At 44.4% G+C, this 22771-nt stretch overlaps 1 long non-coding RNA gene across 1 annotated transcript in view; it reads right to left on the bottom strand.

The window, feature by feature from the left end:
* Positions 1–13208: 13208 nt before the first annotated feature.
* The window catches only part of LOC131378493 (uncharacterized), a 35563-nt gene continuing 26000 nt past the window's right edge, over positions 13209–22771 (bottom strand). The window contains exons 2-3 of the long non-coding RNA XR_009207570.1: positions 15801–15866; positions 13209–14041 (exon numbers count right to left, since the gene is read on the bottom strand). This is a non-coding gene — a long non-coding RNA (uncharacterized LOC131378493). The remainder of the gene's footprint in view (positions 14042–15800; positions 15867–22771) is intronic.

Below are 22771 nucleotides of genomic sequence, written 5' to 3'. Positions count from 1 at the left end.
AATTTCAAGTTCCTGACAGGGTAAAAACTTCACATTCCTCCCTAACTAAAAACCAAACTGTGCCAACCCATGTCACTCCTCTCACCCCTCCATCTTTTGTACCAACCTTAGCATTGCCATGTTTTTCTCCTCACAGGTTCTTCACCTTTTCCCTTTCTCTGACTCAGGAGAGAATGATGTTTGTAGGTTCCTTTGTTCTCAAGTTCTATCAATTGAAAAGTTTTTATAGAGTGCTACAGCACTGAAAGGTTTTGATCCTGTCCAGGCTCCACATTGGGGAATTGTTCACCATGCCTCTCGCTACTTGTCATGTTGTCTCTGTCAGCACTGTACAAGCTGTGCTGGCTGCCATCTCCACTCAGCACCTCTCTTCATGTGGGGTGCCAAAAAAGAAAAGCTGCTGTCACCACTTTTTTGCTTCTGTTTGCAACACGGCTAGCTAAAAGTGACTAAGCAAATAAAGTTCATTGCAAGCCATGCTGAGATCACCAGCCACGTGGTGCTGTCCTGGCTGCACAACCCTGGCCAAGCTGATCTTGGCCACTCCCAGCCGCATGGGTGCTCCCTGTCAGCAGGGTCTCAGCTGTGTGGCTGTTTGGCAGAGGATGACCTCCCCAGCATCATGAGCCCAGTGGCCTAGCCCAAGGCCCTGGCAGCCACACCGGGAAGGGCCCAGGGGCCCCCTCCCTACCCCTCAGAGTGGAGGAAGTTAGAAGAATTGACCACCTTTTTTTACTTAAATATGTCATCACAGAGGTGTTGCTAACTCCTCTAATTGGGCAAGCCAATATGTCCATTGTCAGAGTCTTTATAGATTGGCTCTGCTGGACATAGTAGAAGTTTCAAGGAGCTTCTGCCTCAGAAGCAGCCTCTGTGGTTTTCTCTACCCCTACTTAAAATCAGATTACATTAAACTAACACAAAACCATATTCTGATGTCTGACAATATATGTCAGGACAGTCAGGAGAGTCTCAGCTAAGAGTTAACTGGCACAGCTTGTGCATGCACAAGTTAGAACTGGAACAATTTCCCAAGACACTGGGTCTCATTCTCTGATGTTACAGAGATCACCTTATTGCAATTCTCTCCATAGATGTATCAGGTACACGATACTAAGCGTAATTCAGTCACCATCTCCTAGTACATAAAAGTTACTTCAGAACGGAATTCCTCTGAGATGCATAAACTTCCATTGAATTCCAAATGTAGGTTTGAATCAAGGCTATTTTTTCACCCACTTCCTACACTAACAATGAGCTTTAGCTTAAATAGGCTTTCTACTTCAGTAATCTTTACCTTCCTTCATGCATCTTAAACATCTGCTCTCAGATTTCATTTTGCCAAACTCTCACAGCATCCTCAGGGTCTCTTTCTGAAATATTCATACCCATTATCTATGTTTGCAGTTTGAGTACACTGTTCTTGAACATGGTTGAATAGAATTGTCCACAGCACTCCAGATGAATCTAGCAGCACCTTTTACATAATATTGCTATTTTCCATATTTAATCCATGCAGATTTTGCATTTCTCCTTCATTTCTGCACTTGGCTCTTTTGCCTTTGTCTTCTTCCCCATGACACATAACACTGGTGATGTAGATCATTAAACAAGCTATAATTTTTCTGCCCAACATTTCTTCAATAACCACCCCAGTTCATACAGAAATTATTTTATTAATCCTTATTTTAAAAACCGTAGCTGTATCATCGTTCAGTGTCTTCCAATTCATTTCATTATCCATCCTATGGCATTAGAGAAATTATTTGCTATGTCTTAAGCTGTATCATAAAATATATTAATCATATTGCTTGCTTAACAAGGTTCAGAATTATCTGTTTTAGAAAAATATCCAGCCCTCTGCATTCCAACACTAAATGCTGAGCAGCAAGTAGCCTGAATTCTGCTGTGAATTTAATTTTTATTACAGTCTGGGCACAGGAATTACTGTGCTAAAATGTTAAAGGTATAGGTTCAGCTGGAATTTGGCAGAAAAATAGAGAAAAAATCAAAATAATGCACATCATGCAGTGTTCTGTGCAAATAATGCTGAGAAACTAAATACTTTATTAATTATGAAGTATTTTAAGTAAATGACAGTATTTTCAGAGAACTTTAGAGGATGATAATTTATCATATTTGTCTAGCACTTTAGTATTGATGCCTTAAGCTTTAGCTTTCATATTTTCAGATTCTGTGCTGCCTAGGGCTGTAGTTTTGAGCCTTATATTAAGTGCCAGTAAGCTCTCTTCACAGAGTAGGTAGACAAAACAAATCCTTTTCCTGCTGGAGACCAAGAACAACTTTCAGTCCAAAAGCACAAACAGTGGACTGAAGGGAGGAACATGAAGGATGGGACCTCACAGCCTGAAGCTGTAATTGGACAATTAAACCCCAATATGCTAATGGACAAAAACTTATAAAAATATAAGATCTTGTGACCCAGGAGCCGTCTTTCTTTTGTGACCACCCTAGGTGCAGCCTTCGTCAGGCTCCTGTCTTGGCCAAGGTAGATCCTGGAGGCCTTTCAATAAATATTTTATTCTCTCTCTCTGTCTAGTCTCTGTTTCAGGTCAGCATTCCTAAGGCCTCAGTATGAGCACATATAACCCATGTGCTAGGCTGCCCTAGCAACTCATAAATACTATGGCCCAGAACTACATGGGAAATTTTTGGACAGTTTCCATGCTCAATAACTAGAGATTTTACACTAGCAGTAGAGCATTGTCAAATTTACATTCTGTTCAAAAGTTTGCTGAATTCTGGATAAAGTCAGAAGATCTTACCTTAGCTCCCTTGGAAAATTACAGGGAAAATTTTGCCCGAGATCCTGACTGTTTGCTTTGGGGTGGGGGGTGGGGGTTGGGGGGGATGGGGGGTTAGAACCTTTAAACTCTTATCCTAGACCACAGTTTCATATCCAGTGATTATATTTTTAATAGAGGAATAGAAATGCTTCAAGTACTTCATAGCAGAAATATAATACAAAATATTGATACATGGAAGATGCACATTTGATCCTGCAGAAATAAGGATAGTAAGTATTAGCCAATATACTTAAGCACAAGTAAAAACAGCTAAATAGGAATCTATCAATGAAACATCCTGTGTCTTCATGTCATCTTACTAGAATGCAAATTAAATTTATCTTGTAAAACCTGCTTTTGTTCAGACATGCAAAGTTGGTTAAAAAATGTGCATATTAGTAAGAATGGAAACAGCAGATACTAACTTAGAAAAATATTCTCCCAGTCTTCTACAGCAAAGTGATTTGTGCCTATGTGGGAATACACAAGACAGAGAGTAAGACAGACTTAATTAGAGTAAGACAGACTTAGTTGCATGGCTAGTTTGATAACCAAGATGCCATGGCAGGAAGAACAGAGCCTTGAAGATTACAAAAGATAGGATTAAACCTGATTACAGGAAGAGAAGAGATTCAATCAACCCTTTGCAAGCAAAACATGTTGTGAATGTATCAGTTGCTTATATGATCTTTTAACCTGATTATTGTAGTAGAAAATTATTAACCTTCCTGAAATGTTGTATAAGCTTTTGGGAAACCTGAGTAAAATCAAATTCTGATCACTGAATCAGTCTTCCCGTCTCTCCATCAATCATCAATAATTGGTGTTCTGTGTGATCAGAGAAGGACCAGCTACCTGACAGCAATTGATAACGCCCCTGGGACTGATCGTGACGGTGAGAGAACCATGTTTAGGCCCACAATTGCCTGCACGCTGTGACGTGACAGGTGAGCCAGGAGAACTAAAAGTATGGAACAAGGAACGTCCAGTGAGAGAGATGTATATGAAACCATGCTACACCTCCTGAGCAAGCATGGATCCCCCATCCATAAGTGGGACCTTAAATTGTTCCTACGACGGGTGTCACACATGTTCCCCAATATCACCCCTTCTTCTATTTTTACTCTCTGCTACTGGGACAAGGTTGGTGTAAAATTCTGTGACCTGGCTACACTGCTAGAGCTACATTTGCTTCCTGCATGGAGGGGGGAAATGAACACGATTAAAAAAGAGGGGGGAGTGAGGCGACCTGTGAGGCTACTGCAGAGACGGCCCCCGTGGCTGTGCTAAACCAAGATCTGCCCAGGTCCCACTCCCTGTCCCCTGTCTGCACCCCCTCCTCGATGAACACCAAGGATAGAGCACAGTCACCATCTACAGCCCCACCGCAACCCCACCAGCAACTCCAGAGCCACCAAAAGCTAATTGCTTGTGTGGACTCTGACTCTAGCAGTGATGGAGAGCCTTTTGACCCTGGCCCCAAAAAAGATAAGGACTTACTCCATTCAAATGTGCATAACAATTTTTTATGGATAAAAAAGAAAGCCCTTAAGGACTCAGACTTTGATACTGCAGCAGAAATTTTTGTAGCCCCCATGTGACTCAGCCCCAGGCGAGGGGAATCCATGATGGGAGCCCTGTGGCCACTTAGAAATTAAGGAACTGAGCCATACCATGGCAGAATATGGTCTGGGGTCCCCTTACTTCAGTAATTTATTAGGAGCAATTTTTGTTACTCACCTCATGACTCCTCATGACATTAAACTCTTGGCAAATCTTTTGTTCACCCCAATGCAATACGCAATATTCATGGCACAATGGAAAAAAAGACTGGAGAACTTAATAATAACATATGCAGGGCACATTAACCAAGCCCTGGTTCCCTTAACTATTGACCACTTAGTGGGGGAAGGGGTGCATACCGATCCTAATGGCCAGGCTGCCTTACCAAGAGAAGCCCTAGAAGGAATCACAGAGGCAGCCCGTTCTGCATTTCTTAAAGTGCCTGATGCCAAAACCTCATAACAATCCTTTGTAAACATCAAACAGGCTTCACAAGAACCCTATATGCAGCTTGTGGACAGATTAAAACAAACACTGGAAAGACAGATTGATAATGATCAAGCCAGGGAAGTCATGCTCCTCAAACTGGCTATAGAAAATGCTAATGAGGACTGTAAAATGTGTCTTGAAAACCCTGTCCCCAGAACCTGAGCCCACACTGCTTCAAATGATTGAAGCTTGCAACCGCCTGGGGACACTGCAGCACACTACAGCAGTGACATACCAAGCTGTGGGGCAAGGCATAGTTGATGCTTTTGCTGCTTTGAAAATGATTCCCAGAAAGTAGCTGGTTTGTTTTGGCTGAGGGAAGCTGGGGCACTTTCAAAAAAGACTGCCGAAAGGCACAAAACCCAGGCACCAAGTGTGTGCCCTCGCTGCCAGAAAGGTCCTCTCTTTGCTAATTCCTGTCGCTCTAAATTTCACAAAAATGGCCAGCCTTTACAGGGAAATCCATCTCACAGCGTGGGATGGCAACACGTGAAGACACAAGTCCCACAGCCTACCCAGTGGCAAAGGCAAGAGTCAACCTTCAGCTTCCAGCCAGCCCTGCTCCCACCACCCGGTCCATCGCAGAACTTCATGCAGCCACACCAGGAAGCACCAGATTGGATGTATCAACCAGTAACACAGTAACATCGACCAATAACTCAGTATTTTGTGCCCCACAGGAATTTGCGGACCTTTGCCACTGGGTTATCATGCTTTGCTTTTAGGTAGATCTTCTTCCTCAGTAACAGGATTGTTTGTTTTACTAGGAGTAATTGACTCTGACACAGTTGAGGAAATAAAAATCATGGCTTGGACTCCACAGCCTCCCTACATAGTCCCGGCAGACAGCAAAATCGCTTAGATTGTCCTTTTCCCAGCAGCCCCCTTATCCGCACCCTCAATAGCTAAACAGAGGGGAGGTGGGTTTAGTTCCACAGGGGTGCCACAGATTTTCTGGACACAATGCATCACTTCTCAGCATCCCACACGCCAATGCAAAGTGTCTCTGAAAGGCAAAGGGTTAATTTTAACCAGACTCATTTATACTGGTGCAGATTAGTCTTATCCCCCGGAGTCAATGGCCTAATGACTGGCCATTAATGCTTGTCCCCCAAGTCCTTTCAGGGATGGGTGGAAATAGTCAAAGCTACCAGAGTAAACACTTAGTGCAAATTACAGGACCTGAGGGAAGAGTAGCCACAGTCAGGCCTTTTGTGCTGTCTGTGCTGTTGATCTTGTGGTGGAGAGATGTTCTATCACAGTGGGGAATTTCCATACAGTTAAATTTTTTATAAGGGTCATTGGGGCATGCAACACCCCCAAACTAACTTGGAAAACCTCTGATTCAGTTTGGGTAGACCAATGGCCCATATCATTAGAAAAACTGGGCGTATTACAAGAACTTGTACAAGAAGAGCTGAAAAAAGGACATATAATCCTGTTAGGAAAATTAATCCAAGAACAGCAGAGGTTTATGTCCAAAAAGGAGACAGAGGAGTCCTTTTACTTTATTTGAATAAAGGGAGAGGCCATGGGGCATTTCCCCTGGGGTCTCTCAGTTTTTTGGAGGACACAGCCTCCTTTTTGTCCTAATTTCCCAGCAGCATTTCCCTCTCTCTTTCCCCACTGGCTGAGGTACTTGAGACGTACAGACTTCCCAAAATGCCTAAAATTCCCCTTTTAATGTAGAACCCCTCTAATTTTTAATTTTTATGGGATTTATGGTTTTTCCCCCATTGTTGCTTTCATCTTTCAATATTCAGTTTCATTTACAAACAAACCTATGGTTTGTTTGTAAAGGTAAGTATCTTCTTTTCCATTCATCAATCAATAGAATCCTTCCCATTGTTTCTCTTATCTCTCAGTGCTAGTTTTATCTACCAGCAGACCCAGGGCTTGTTTGTAAAGACAAATCTTGTCATTCCTCACACAGTCCCATCTAATAGCCCTTGGAATTCACCCATGTTTGTAATTAAGAAATGGTCTTGGGGGTGGTGGCTGTTGCATGACATGAGGAAAATAAATGAAGTAATTGAGGGAATGGGGCCATGTAGTGGTGCAAGAGTTGTTTTATTAAGTTATTAAGTTATTTTTGTAAGATTTATAAGTTATTTTTGTAATGGTTCAGTCCACTGTACTCCCCTGTGTTCTGTAATAGTTTTCTCCCTATGAGTTAGTTATATAACCAGACGTTATATGCCAATCATTCCTCCCCTGCACCTGTCCCTGTCAATCCCCCCTCTCTCTTCTTGGTCACCCTGTCTATCACTTCGAGACCCTTCTCTGGATTCTGGAAAGATCCAGGAGAGGCGTAGAGAGATAGGCTGGTGCCCGGGGAATCCCCTCCTCCCTTCTTGTCATTTGTTCATTGTTCAGAAGTTGACACCCCCTGTTACACCCCCGTGTTCCCTGATTGGCTGACTCGTTGTCACCACCCCTGGATCCTCCCCCATTTATAAGCGGCCGCAAGGCTTTGATTTATGCTCTCTCTGGGCAGCAGTAATCTGAGGCGGAGCTCCTTGCCGGACTTGCCTTAATAAACTACCTTCTACCCTGCTCAAAGAGAGTTGACCCTTTTGCCGTCACCGCAGTCGTAATGCTATCAGGTCCACTCGCCTTTGTGGGGAACCAAAAACCCACCGGGAGAAGGTTACTTGCCCTGCCTGTAACCCCGACCGATCCTCGTTGTGGCAGTGCAGAACTGTGCTAGCCTGTGGTCAACGCCTGCTAGGCGTGACGGACACGGCGACAGGACCACTTCAACAGGGGCTCCCTTCCCTTTCTATGATCCCTATGTGACAGATATTTTGTGATAAATTTTTGTTCTATATGTTATAAACTATAAACTGTATTACAAGCAGAGGGTGTCCACCAAGATGTGAAAACTCTCCTGTTTGCCAAGACTGATTTGCAATTGTAGAGACTCCAGACAATAGCAGGGCAAAGCCCAGATTAGCAACCAAAAGAAGTGGCCAAGCCAGAGATGCCCCATCCATCAAGGAAGAACCACCTGCCTCCTCCAGTGATTAACACATGATATCAGCCTAGAAGAGGAAGACCCAGAAATGTCACCATCAGCATCTGAATACCGATTTCTCGGAACCCCATTCAGGCATCAAACTCTGCCAGGAAGAAGCATTCAGGACCAAGCAGCCAGAGAAAGAAAACACATGAATATGTATTTCAAATACAAACTAACAATAAAACTGCCTCAGGGGAGAAAATCTCTATAAAACCTGACCACTGGATCTAGGAAATCGTGAACGGGGGAAGACTGGTTCATTTGTGACCGTCTCTACGTTCACCCAACTTCGATAACCAGGGATCGAAGTTGTCTCTTTTATTGTGGCTATTTCAGACTGTTATTATTTTTAAAATGGCAAAATAAAATTACTTTATATTAAATTGGCTACTGATTTGTCCATAACACCTAGAAATTGGCATCTGACAATAATTGATTTAAAGGACTGGTTTTTTGATATTCCGCTGCATCCAGATGATGCACCCAAATTTAGCTTTTCTGTGCCAAGCATTAATATGCAGACACCAGAAAAATATCATTTATTGCTTCAAGGAATGTGGAACAGTTCCACCATTTGCCAATGGTACGTGGCAAAAACTCTGAGTCCAGCCAGGGAAAGACTACCTGATGTTCTGTTGTATCATTATATGGATGACATTCTTATCTCTGCAGGAACTGTGGTTCGAATGGAAGAAGCAGTGCAGGCAGTCTGCCAGGCTGTTACATCAGCTGGCCTGACCATTGCTTCTGAACATGTTCAAAAGGCATCTCCCTGGAAATATCTGGGCTGGTGATTAGGCATGCATTCTATTTCAGCACAACCCTTGCAAATCTCAACTGAAATCAAAACTTTATATGATGCACAGAAATTGCTGGGAACAATTAATTGGGTTTGTCCCTTGCTTGGGATTTCAAATGCAGATTTAGAGTCATTGTTTGCCCTCCTAGGGGGAGAGCCCGACCTGTTATCACCTAGACACTTAAATAAAGAAGCACACATTGCACTTCAGAAAGCGGCTGATGCTATCCCTCAGAGGCATTCAGCTAGGTGGGCTTCAGAATTGCCAATGTACCTAATCATTCTGAATCCCAGCAGGCAACCTCATGCCTTGATATTTCAGTGGGACTCAAAAAACCCAGACCCTCTGCTAATTATTGAATGGGTCTTTTTGCCTAATAATATGTCCAAAACTATTTCCATGCAAGATGAACTTATGGCCATGTTGATTCTCAATGCTCATCAAAGACTGACCTCCTTGGCTGGGAAAGATTTTGATAGTATTTACCTACTTCTTACAATGTTTTATTTGAATTGGTTGCTACAGATGTCTGAAAAATTGCAAATTGCCTTAGCAGATTACGCAGGACAGATATATATCCATCCGCCAAAACACAATTTGTTAAGCTCTTCTTTTAATTTACTCCCCAAGTCAAAGAGAAGTGAGACTCCTTTACAAGCTATGACAATATTCACAGATGGTTCTGGAAAACCCCATAAATCAGTGATTGTATAGAAGGATTCTGAAACTGGAACCTGGCAATCTGATATTGCTGTTGTTGAAGGGTCTCCACAAATAGTAGAATTAGCTGCTGTGGTCAGAGTGTTTCAGAAATTCAACACACCTTTTAATCTGGTTACTGACTCTGCATATGTTGCAGGTATTGTGCATAGAGCAGAGAATTCTGTCTTGAAAAATGTTAAAAGTAACATTCTTTTTTCCTGGTTAAAACTGCTGGTTACTCTGTTAGACAAAAGGACAGGTCCTCACTTTGTGATGCATATTAGGTCACATTCCAATCTATCTGGTTTCTCACTGAAGGTAACACAGTGCAGCATGTCTTGCCTAACAAAATAGAACAAGCTAGGCTGAGCCACTCCTTTTCTCACCAGAATGCTGTGTCTTTAGTGAGACTTTTTGACTCAACTCCAGCACAAGCTTCTAACATTATTAATACATCTGGATTATCAATGTTGCTCTCTTCCAAATGTGAACACAGGAGTCAACCCGAGACGTTTACAGAGCCTACAAATTTGGCAAACAGATGTAACACATTTTCCTGAAATCAGCCACTTGAAATTTGTGCATGCTTCTATTGATACATATTCAGGTGCTCTGTTTGCCTCAGCTCACATGGGAGAGACAGCAAAGGATTAAGGACGAAGGATGATGCTTGCCTTGCCAGCATTTCACTGCTGCCTTTGCCACATTAGGAATTCCACACCAGATTAAGACAGACAATGGATCCGCTTACATTTCCAGTAGAGTTGCAGATTTTTTTCACCTTAGGGGGTTTCACCCACAAAAAAGGCATACCATACTCACCCACAGGGCAATCCATTATAGAGCGTGCCCATGGCTCCCTCAAATGGTCTTCTGGTACAACAGAACGGGGCAGGGGGCTGGAGACATACCTGCTGAAAGGATATGCAAGGCCCTGTATGTTTTTAATTTCTTGAACTGTTAAATGACAAACTTGAATCCCCTATGACTAGCCATTTTGCATCATCCACATCTCTTTCCTGCAAGGAAAAACCACCAGTACTTATCCATGACCCAGAATCCGGTAAAATCCTTGGCCCTTACCCTTTGATCACTTGGGGGAGGGGCTTTGCTTGTATCTCAGAAAGAAGGCCTTGCTGGATTCCTGCAAAGAATGTAAAGCCATTCGGAGAACCCCTACCAGCAGCTGACTCCACCGAGCCCACGAGAGAGGAGAAAGAGGAGGAACCTCACCCAGCCTGCAGCTAATGACATCTTTTGTCCTACCTGCAAAGGAAACTGTGAACTTTGGATTTTATGTCAGAATAAAGGGTGTGAAAATTGGTGATATTGCAGAGGCCTTTTTGGCTGATTTTATACCTGATTTAGTGTAAATCAGGTATAAAGCCATTGAATTTTTAATTATAGCAGGCTACAAGGAAAGGATAGTCCTCACCTCCCTATTCTCAGGAGGGAAGTTTTGAGGAAATCTGAAAATAACCGTATTTACAAAGTGGAGTGCAGACAAAACAACTGAATGCCTTATATTTGGCTGGTCCTTGATCATAAGAAAGGACAAAAAGAGGATAAGCTAAAAGGAGTTCCTTTTTTTCTCGCCACAACATAGTTCAAAACAAACAAAACACCATGGAGTTAAATCTGATGCTATGCTTATTAGCATTGCTTGCCTTTTTTAGTACAGCCTGGCCCATTGATCAACCCAAAACAAATGTTTGGATAATTCTGGCTAATGCAACCAAACAAGATACCTTATGCTTAACTGCAGCATCCCCAGAAAATCCATTTTCAACCTGTCTAGTCAGTTTGCCGTTAGATGGCTGGCCAATACCAGAAACTACCAAAAGCATTGTACAGAGCTCAAATCCCATTGATACATGGGATCAGTGGACTCCTTACCTTCTTATAACACCCTTGGAGACAAAAGAATTAGAATTCCTGGGTTCTGTAAAAAATGGATCTTTGTGTTAATTTTAATTACTCAGGAAAAAATCAGTCTAAAGCTTGGGATGTTTCTCCCTATCATCCCATGTATAAGAATCAGACCTTTTGGTGCAATTACACTTCTGGCAGCCCTTGTAAATCCAGCAACACCCCCCTGTGGCTGCCACTGGGAATGTTTCTGGTTTGTGGAGATTGGGCCTGGGCAGCTATCCCTTTGCAAATAAAGGGAGGTCCCTGTAGTCTGGGATGGCTGATTGTGCTAACACCTAACGCATCCATGATTTTACAGCATAAGTATCCCTACAGAACAAGGTGCAGTTTGCATGCATTTGATGAAAACTGTGATGATGCATTGTCTGTCACTCAGATGAACTGGGCCTCTTTGCTTTGGCCAGGACTGGCTGCTAAAAAGGCCTTAAGTCAATTAAGTAAAGTAGCCTGCTGGCTGGCAAAACATACAAATGCCACCAGCTCCGCTTTATCAAATTTATTAACAGATGTTGACAGTGTAAGGCAAGCTACTTTGCAAAACCAGGCCGCCATCTATTTCCTCCTCCTGGCTCAAGGCCATGGATGTGAAGATTTTGATGGAATGTGTTGTATGAATCTTTCTGATCACTAAGAATCTACCCATAAAAGCATACAGCAGCTAAAGGATAGTGTGTTTAAACTAAAGGTAGAATCTGGATCTTGGCTAGATAAATTGTTTAATGGCTGGGGTTTGACATCTTGGCTAAAGGATTTTTTTAGGATAGGAATGCATGTGATGATTTTAATAAGAATTCTATTAGTTATGATAACTTGCTTCAATGTGTGCAGAGATTAATTGATAAGGCCATTAAAGGAGTGGTTTGGGTTAATACTGGAGGGGGAGATGTCACAAGATGTCACTTTGTCACAAGACAGAGAGTAAAACAGACTTAATTAGCATGGCTGGTTTGATAACCAAGATAGCATGGCAGGAACAGAGCTTTGACGATTACAGGACATGGGATTAAACCTGTTGGAAAACTAGAGATTCAATCAACCCTCTGCAAGCAAAACATGTTATGAATGCACGAGTTGCCTGTATGATCTTTAACCTGATTATTGTAGTGGAAAATTATTAACCTTCCTGAAATGTTGTATAAGCTTTTGGAAAACCTGAGTAAAATCGAATTCTGATCACCGAATCTTCCTGTCTCTCTATCAATTGTCAATAGTTCATGTTTATGCAGCCCTCACCTCCCAGCCTTCCCTCCACTCCTGGTGGTTATAAGTATTCTTTTTTAAGTGTTAAGTTGAATATTTTAAACACTGTTTAAAATCTATAAGTTACACGCAAATCTTCAGAGGAGTTCAGTCATCTCTTGGTGCCGAGGGTGTCTCTATCTGCAGCTGCCCCCACTGCTGTGCTTTGGGGTCAGATTCAAAGGGTCGAGTGAAAGACTTAAAATGTCAAAGTTTATCATCAAAGTTAGATATTTTCTCTTTGGTTTAGTACCTTTGCAAGTTCATTTACTGTTTTACTATCAGATCTCTCAAGTCCCCCTGGTCTTGTTCAGGAGGTGGCAGTGGAAGAGCATCCATTACTCCACAAACACGAGGCTCTGAGAGCTCATGGTTCACCAAGGGCACAATCAAGGACTGCTGTACATCACAGCACAGCAAACAGCTGCAGTTTAGGGTTTTTTCACAGGTACCTCCAATCTGTGATGCCCCTAGTGCCAGAATCTGTGGCTCCATACTTAATAACCTGGAAATGTGTAAGGGAGCTTCTTCACTTGAAAGCCAGAAGAAAAGCTCTTCTGAGTGTGTAATTGCAAAGAATTGGATTTCAAGAGAGTTTTAACCATTTTAATTACGCAAATGAGTAAAACATCTGCATATCAAATCCACTGCAACTAGCTAAAAAACATACAGGATTCTCACAGTGAAGGAAACTAAACACAATTGTGCCAACATCATGTTATAAGTTTGTAGCTTTCCCCAAGAGACTAGACAGCCGCCGATGGCAAAAGTAACAGAGTCTGCTCTCTGGCTTCAGATGGAATTTTACAGCTTTTATTCTCAAGTCCTGCTCTGCTTAGCTGGACTGTCCTGATGGTTCACTGATGCCACAGAGACCTGGCCCCTCCCCCATCCGGGCTTTTTCCCCCAGGAGGCAGGGCCCAGAGGCAGGGCCCAGAGGCACCACCCAATCAGGGAGAAGTGGGAGGGAACAGGGCTGAGTTACATTTCAGTGTGGGGGATGGGCAGATCACAGGTCAGATACATAGAAAAACCATTACAAATCCAATGAAATATAAACCCAATTAATGCATTACAACATTTCCCCTTTTCTTATTAAATTAAGAAGGAGGAAGGCTCGGTTCATGGGAGATGCGCAGAGTTCGGACCTTGAGTACCTTTAAAGTTGAAAAAAAAAATGACCTTTAGTGCAAACAAAACTGTCCAGAAAAACACTGTTAAGAAATAATGATAAGGAGAAGGTTCGGCGCTTTCTCCTCCTCCAGGCAGCACTGGCCACTTGTGGAGCCTCTGCAGGTGGTTTTGCAGTTTTAGGGATGAAAGGTTTCACCCACTTGGCTGGCACCCACTTGGAACCTGAGGGAGTGGACACGCAGGCATACCCACGACCCCAGGTGATCAGATCATGAGGACCCTCTGTTTCCCTGGTTGCTGGATCCTTTACCATTACCGGTGGCTTTGCGTTCAGCTGCAGTTGGCACTTCTCTCTGAAATGGCACACAATTGGTGGGTTAAGATTTTCAAACGTACAATTTAAAAAGTTCAGAGTGAACAGGGCCTTGGACAACTGGATTTGGGGTGTTTCTAATTTTAGAGACTGATGTTGTTGGTTGAGGACCCTTTTGAGATTTTGGTGGGTCCTTTCCACAATGGCCTGACCTGTCGGGGAGTAGGGGATGCCTGTTTTGTGCTCTACTCCCCACTGCTGCAGGAAGCTTCTGAACTCTTTGTATGTGTACATGGGTCCATTATCAGTTTTGATTAATTTGGGGATGCCCAGGAAGGAGAAAGCCTGTATTAGGTGTTTCATGGCATCACTAGACTTCTCCCCTCTGTGCGCAGAGGCATAGACAGCTCCAGAAAAGGTGTCTACAGACATGGACATACCTTTGTCTACCAAAGGACATGATGTGGGTCACGTCCATCTGCCATACCTCACAGCTGTTCAATCCCCTGGGGTTTGCTCCTGCACTCAGGGCTGGGAGTGCGTGTTGATGGCACAAGGGACACATTGACACAATTGCCCGAGCCTGTTCCCGAGTTAGGTGGAACTGGCGGACTGGGCCTGGTGCATTCTGGTGAAAAAGCTGATGGCTGATTTTGGCTTGCCCAAAGATGTCTGGGAGTGGGGCCACCTCCACAGGCGCAGCAAAAGCATCAGCCCTTCTGTTGCCCTCAGCTATGAATCCTGGTAAATTGGGGTGTGATCTGATGTGCATCACATGAAATTGTTGCTCTCAGTGGGAGATCAGATTTACTAGTTTTGAGAGCAAGTTGAAAAGTGCAGAATTGGAGACCTCACTCAGTACAGCTTGTTCAGCTCTGGATACTACACCTGCTACATAGGCTGAATCTGTGACCAAATTGAATGGTTCAGGAAACATTTCAAAAGCTCTAACAACTGCAGCCAACTCAGCTACCTGAGGTGATCCTTCCACCTCGACAATATCTTTTTCCCACTGCTGAGTTTGAGGATCTTTCCACGTCATTACTGATTTATGAGATGCTCCAGATGCATCTGTAAAAACAGTTAGAGCCTTTAAAGGCCTCCTGCTCTGAACAATTTTTAATGACAATTTGAACTGAATTTCTTCTCTAAATAATTTCTGAGCAGGCCAATGAATTGAAATTTGACCTGTGTAGCTATCCAGAGCAAACTGCAAAGCTTCATTTTCATGAATCAGGTGCTCCAACACTGCTTTTGTGATTTGGCCCGAGTTTATCTCAATTGGGATGTGAATACACTCAAAATCACTTCCTGCCAACTCCCTGATCCGGGTCCTGGCTTTCTGAATCAATTCTGCTACCAATTCCTGTGGCCTGCTCATTCTTTTGGACCAGTGGTGACTGAGGAAAACCCACTCTATGATCAAGAGGGGATCCCTACAGTCTTTGTCCTTTTTTGATTTTTCCACTCTTTCCCACTGAAAAATCATCCTGTGTAAGTGTGGCAATTTGCCTAAAATGATGAATTTAAATGGCAAGTCTGATTTGCACCTGTTGGCCTGTCTGGTGGCCATACAGTCCTGTAACCTTCCCTAGGGCTGCTCTAGCCTCTTGGGTGAGGGTCCTCAGAGAACGTAGCTCCTCTCCCCCTTTTAACAGATTAAAGAGGGGGTCTAGGTCCTCAGTGGTCAGACCTAGCCAAGGTCTTACCCAATTTATGGACACACAACTGCTGGACATCTGCTAAGGTCTTGATTTTATTTTTGACAACCAATTTTTGTGGCACAATGGTCTGCTTACCAGTCTCCAGACCCAGGTACTTCCAAGGCAGCATCCTTTGAATCTTTTCCTCCTGAAGCTCGAACCCTGCAGCAACCAAAGAATCGACTGTCAGGTCAAGTGCATGGGACAGTAAGTCATCATTGGGGGCACACACGAGCACATCATCCATGTAGTGCAGGATGTTGGCTTCTCCTACAGCTGCGCGACTGGGGACAGCAGGGAAGAGAGGTACCACTGACAAATAAATGGTGAGTTTTTCATCCCTTGGGGAAGAAACTTCCAGTGGTATCTTTTCCTTGGGGTTTCTCGGTTGAGGGTAGGAACTGAGAAGGCGAAACGTGGGCCATCATCAGGGAGCAGAGGGATCTGGAAGAAACAATCTTTGATATCAATAATTGCCAAATTCCAGTTTTGGGGGAGCATTTCTGGGGATGGCATCCCTGGTTGGAGAGAACCCATGTCCTCAATGACATTAATTTCATGAAGGTTGTGGAGGAGCCGCCACTTGCCTTTGTTTGCCTTTTTTATAACAAAGACTGGGGAATTCCACAGAGATGTGGTTTCCACAATGTGGCCTTCAGACAGCTGTTCATCCACTAGCTCCTGAAGTGCCTTCAATTTTTCCTTACTGAGCAGCCACTGCTCTACCCAGACTGGTGAATCAGTTTTCCAACTGAGTTTCTGGGTAGGGTGCTCTTCAGTGGCTGCAGCCTGAAAAACAGGGAGGGCGTCTGGAATGCCAGTCATGATCCCCCACTGGGCCATCAGGTCTCTCCCCCACAAGGGCTCTGAATAATCTAAAACAAATGGACACAGTGCAGCTAATTGTCCATTTGCCCCCTTAATTTCCACAACACTTTTGATTGTTTTGCCCATTTCATTCCCCCTATACCTTCTACGTGCCCGGCCACATTTTGCAGTTCCCAATGTGAGGGGCACATCCTTTCTGGTACAATTGTTACATCTGTGCCTGTGTCCAAAACTCCTTTGAGGTCCAAAACTCCTTCCCCACTGTGACAGACCTCACACCCTATTATGAGTTTGTCCCTCCCAATAACTCATGTGGGGCAAACCTCAAGGTGTTTGTTCCTTGTGCTGTTTTTTCCAGGGAACGGGTCAGGTGCTGGAATTGCCTGAGCTATTATCTGCCCCTTAGGCAGAAACAAATGTGGATGGACACAGCACAGCCAGAGAACTAGGTTTTTAGGGTTTGATGAGACGAGACCAGGAAGGATCTCGATCTCTCTCGGTGTGTACTTGGTGTCCCCAAGGATGACATACTGCCAACATGTTGCCAGGAGCCTAGCACTTGTAGATCCAATGAACCTAAATGCCAGTCTGTGTCACTTAGGTGCAAGGATTCTGTCAGTTGCAACCTAAAAGGCTCTTGGAGACATTCTGTGGTTAGACAGGGTCTGCTTACGTCATGATCTGAAAGGGTCATATCTGGTGACTTCTGCTGAAAGGTAGAACTGATTATAACAGGATTATTTAATTTAACATTTGCATTTTTTGGTGCTTTCTCCCCCCCTCTCCTTGGATTTGCCCTATTTATGTCGGCATGCTGGGCAAGTAAGCTCTGACATTTTAGTTTTTTGAAAAATTCCCTTTGAACTCTTGAAACCTCCCATCGCTATTGTCCCGAAAGTCCAGAAATGGCTTCTTTAAAGGGCATTGAGATGCCCAATGTCCAGCCTGATCACACAGAAGATACATTGTTCTTCTCTTGGGTGGTGGCTGTGGCGCAGGCACAGGAGGCATGGCGTCTGCTGCAGCAGCTCTTTGTGGTGGTCTGAATGCATCTCTGGAACTGTGATTAAGACGTGCACTCATGAAAGGAACTTTCTGAGTACAAACATGCAGCATGTCATCTAAGGTTGGAGCCGGTTCCATGGGCAGGCTGAGGATAGCTGCCTTGCACTGTTCGGTTTGCATTGGTCAGTGCCATCTCCTCCAGGACCTGTTCCTGGGCTCCTTCATTTTTATCCTGTAACTCGATAGCTCGGGTTAATTGCCCAACAAATGTTACAAGAGGTTCTGATGGAAGCTGCTTTACTTTACTGTAAGGTTGGAAGGACCCATCGGGTTGGATTGAAAAGAATGCTTTTAAAGCAGTCTCTTTATTGCTTTCTAAAACAGCTAAAGGAATTTCTTGAGCTTGTTTTAGTGCTGCAACCCATTCAACATCACCACATAGATGTTCTAACTGAATTGGCAAATTATTATTATCAACATCTATTTCAGGATTTTGCCAAAGCTCCAGGAGTAAATCTCTTAATCTTTTTTTCCATGTGGAGTCCCAAAGCCTAAACTGTGTGGATGAAAGGAGGGCAGAAAAAAGCTGCCAGAAGTCAAAGGGAACAATAGGATTCCCTGCTAAATTTGCTTTTAAAAGGCTGCGAAAGTATTCACTTTCTCGTCCGAATTTGGCCTGAGCTTTACACAAATCCTGAATTGCTTGTTGGGGGGAGGAGTCCCAATTACTGTGGACAGCACCCCTTCTTTTTTGACCATCGGTATGTGACAGGGTTGGCAGAAAAGCCAGGATAATTTCCTGCTTCCGGGTTCCCAGCTCCTCCCCACCCCTTTCCCTGGGGCATGGGAACTGGGACTGTGGGCAGGGAAACCGTGGGAACCAACCAGGGGCAGGGAGGGGCTGGAGGCTTGAGTCACCCGGGGCAGAGTTGGAGGGTGGAGGTTTGAGGGTGGGGGGGCGGAGTCAGAGGGGAGGGCAGTGCTGGGTGCAGCACCAAAGGGAAGGGGGGATCTGGGGGGAGGAAGGGATTGCAAAAGGGATTGCGGGAAAGAGGGACAAACAAAGAGAGGGGCTCCTTGTGACTCAGGAGCACATGGCTTCAGCCATTTTAGGGAACAAAGGAGTCCACTGCATCTTGTGACCCCCTTTCTGAACTAAGACTAGCTTGGGATTCACTAAGATGGGGGTTTTGTGCACTCAAACTGCCGGCAAAAGTAAACCTAACCCAGGGTTTACCACCTGGGGAAGAAGGGAGTTTTGGGGAAAGCTTAGGGGTTTCTCGAGGAATATCTGATTTTGGGCAAGGGATTTTGGGGTTTGGATAGGGAGAAACTGAGGAAACTGGGGAAAGTCTACAAGGAAATGGCTTTTTATTCTTTTAGTTTTGTTTTTGCATTGCAAATAGAATCTGCAGGCTCCAACGAGCAAAATTTGCTTTTTCTTTATCATTAGGGGAGCTTGATTGAGGCAATTCTTTTACAACAGTTTCCCAAAATTCTGGGGAGCTTATTTGCTCAGATGATACCTCTGGAAATTGAGCAAATAACCACCAAAGGAAATTTTTTAATTGCTTCTTGGAAAAATGGGTTTTCCCATCATCCAAGGCATTTAAAATATGGTAATAGACCCTCTTTTGAGACACAGAAAATTCTGCACCCATTTTTGGCTCAGATTTTGAGTTTCTGTGTCCTGTCTATTGTGGCAGAGAAACTGAAAGGAAAAAAAAACCTCGCTGGAGAGAAAAAAAAAGCCAAAAGGGGAAACAGTTTCCTTTTCCACCCCGCCAGGCTGCCAAAAGCACTTTGAAGGTTTACTCTGAAAGCAAAACCTTCCCTGAAAAAGAAAAAAACACCTTTTTCCCTGAGGAACATCGCCTCTGAAAAAGATTTTCCCTTGGAAAACCAAAAGTGGTACTCACCAAAATTCCAGCGTTCCTTTCCTTTCTTTCCCAATCATTCCTTTTGCCTGAGACTGACCCTTTTTTGTGCAAAAAGCGCTTCCAGTCTCAGTCCCCGTGATCAGTTTTCCACGAACACGTGGCCACTCTCTGGGGCAGCTTGCCATTCGGGGGGGCTTCTTTGCAGCACTCTAATGGGATTTTTGAGTCCAAGGGAGAAAACTGCAGCCCTGGCCTGTAGGGTCCTGTGTTCCAGAGACTCCACAGTGAACGCCAAGCCTGATGGGTCTGTCTCTGCATGGGATTCCTTGGCCACGTGCTCCCCAAGTTGTTCTTCCAGCTTTTTGGGAACCTTTTGTGGCTTCAAGCCGCACCTTGCGCACCAGTTGTAGCTTTCCCCAAGAGACTAGACGGCCACCGATGGCAAAAGTAACAGAGTCTGCTCTCTGGCTTCAGATGGAATTTTACAGCTTTTATTCTCAAGTCCTGCTCTGCTTAGCTGGACTGTCCTGATAGTTCACTGATGCCAGAGAGAGCTCGCCCCTCCCCCATCAGGGCTTTTTCCCCCAAGGGGCAAGGCCCAGAGGCAGGGCCCAGAGGCACCACCCAGTCAGGGAGAAGTGGGAGGGAACAGGGCTGGGTTACATTTCAGTGTGGGGGATGGGCAGATCATAGGTCAGATACATAGAAAAACCATTACAAATCCAATGAAATATAAACCCAATTAATGCATTACAACATAAGTTCATATCTTTTTACGAGCCTGTAGCCCCCTTTTTAACTGCCCCTGTGCTGGGATAACTGCCTCCATGGAAATGTGTGGAGGCTGTTAAGCAAACAGCTTAATACAAAGAGTGTTAATACAAACACACTCCCCTGGAGAGAAGCCAGACAATAATATAAATACGCCTCCTTGGAAAGGGAGCAGTTAGGTCAGGCAGAATATAAACACAGCCCCCTAAAGCCAGAACCCTGGCAAACAGCTTTCTATGTTCTGGTGAAAGAAATGTGTTAATCAGTTATACCTCATTGGTTCCTTTTTGCCCCAGCCAATTGGTCCATTTTGGAACCTTCCCCTGATTGGTCCCTTTCCCAATTTCTCTCCCCATTGGCCAAGTTATGAAACCCCACCCCCAGCTGTCCTATATAATCCCACTCACCTGGGGCTCTCAGGTTTTTTTCTGCCCCAGACCTGTGGAATAAAGAAGCTTTTCTGGAGATTAGAGAGACCCTGTCTTGCTTTTACTTTTGTGTCACCAGGGGTGGCAAACACAGTTCTGCTGCTCAGGCAGCTCCTCTAAGAGCAAATCACTCTGCACTTGAGAGTGCACCAAAGAGCGAAATCACTCTGCACCTAGCACAAAGAGCTGAATCACTTTCTACCTGAGAGTGCCTGTGCCTCCGATGATGTAGGTGTCTTTCTAAAGACGCTTCTAGCGAGGAAGGTTGCGGCACCTTCACCACCGCAACAGAAATGCACAAGGAGGTATTAGAGAACTGGAAAGTTTTACACTGCCCGAGCCTGATACATTTCATCCCAAGATGCTGCAGAAGAATATGACAGAATTAATGTCAGAACCACTTGGGGTTGTTTTAGGGAAGTCATGGGGTGTAAATAAGCATCAGAAGATTTGTGGTCCTGGGACTCTCTACACTGAGCAGAGACTGCAGAAAGACACTGAGCCACATCTCTGTCTTGGTTTGAAAGACAGGTATCTGCTAGGGAGAAGTGGGGGCCTCTCTAGGAATGGGGAATTCCAATCCCTTCCCTCCAAGTTATTATAATTTAGAAGATTAAAGAGGCTTTTCAGTTGGAGCTATGGGGAAAGGATTAACAGTCCTTACTAGTAAATATAACAGGACAAACAAACAACAACAGCAATAATAATAATAATAAACAGAACCAAGAACCCTGAGGGGCTTTGTCTCACAAGCCCCGGGCAGTCTGATCTCCTGGGACCCTGAGAGCACCAAGCCAAAATGGTGGAAAACTCCAGGGCTGATGACTGGAAATGGTGGGTTGTCTCAGCAGGCAGGGGGAATATCCTGGCAGGCAAAGTGAGCAGTGCTGAAGAAGCTGTGATGGCTGGACCGGGGCTGACCCAGCTCCAGCAGGGCAGGCAAGGAGCTCCGAATTCCTGGGCACTCAGGCAGATGATGGATGGTGGTAGAATTGCCAGGACTGGACCCTCTGTTAACAGTGGACTCCTCACCCAGCCAGCAGTCGCCCGCCCATCCTCTCCGAGAACCGAGAGCAGAACATCCTCAGCTCCTGGAGCCCCCGAGCCTTTCCCTCCCCCCCAGACTAAGTGATCTACTTCTTTTGTGGGGTCGAGTACCCTTTAAGCATCAGTATTTAGTCTCTTAGCAACTTATGGGGGGGGGGGGGGGGGGTGGAATTCTATAGGAAAACTTAACCCCTAGCAATCTGAAGGGAAAAGCCTGAGTGACAGAGATTGACCTCACTGGGCAAGTCCTCCTTGAACAGACTATTCAGGATGCTACTTTTGCCAACTCCAAAAAGTCTTGAGCCACCATTAAGAGCTTCAAGCCACCGTCATGGGCAGCCTAGGAACAACCTCACTAGGACATAGAACCATAGAATAAGCTGACTTGGAAGGGATCATCAAAGTCTAATTCCTGGCTGTGCACAGGACACCCCAACAACCCCACCATGTGCTTGAGAGGATTGTCCAAACACTTTTTGAGTTCTGGCTGTGACCATTCCCTGGGGAGCCTGTTCCAGCACCTGATCACCCTCTAGTGGAAGAACCCTTTCCTAATATCAAACTGAAACCTCTGACAGTAGTTCAGGCCATTGCCTTAGATCCTGTCACTGGTTACCACAGAGCAGAGGGTCTGCTCCTCCCTTTCCCCTCATGAGCAAGGGGAAGTTGTAACTGCAATGAAGTGCCCCTCAGTCTTCTCCAGGCTGAACAGACTAAGTGACCTCAGCCACTCCACTTACAGCTTCTTCTTAAGGCCCGTCACCAAATTCATAGCTGTCCTTTGGATGCTCTCTAATAGCTCTATATCTTTTTTATATTGTGGTGCCCAAAACTGGGTAGGATGATAATCAATATTATGGAAGATTTCACATATGTGTCAAATGCTCAGGCAGCTGCTTCTCCTTTAGCAATATGTAGCGATATACTTCATGAGAGGATGGATATTAATATCAATTCCAAAGGGAAAAATATATTTTGGAATATTTGGAAGCAGGTAAGATTGGCACAAAAAAATCTGTATCATCCCATTATTCACCTTGAAGAAAAGAAAAACATACAAAACTATAAGTGGATTAGGTGGTGGCTTATTATGCCTTATGGAGACAAG

The sequence above is a fragment of the Hirundo rustica genome, chromosome 2 (assembly GCF_015227805.2).
Source record: "Hirundo rustica isolate bHirRus1 chromosome 2, bHirRus1.pri.v3, whole genome shotgun sequence".
NCBI classification, from domain to species: Eukaryota; Metazoa; Chordata; class Aves; order Passeriformes; family Hirundinidae; genus Hirundo; species Hirundo rustica.
The sequence above is the reverse complement of the archived record's forward strand: the minus strand, read 5'-3'. Positions and strand labels throughout refer to the sequence as shown.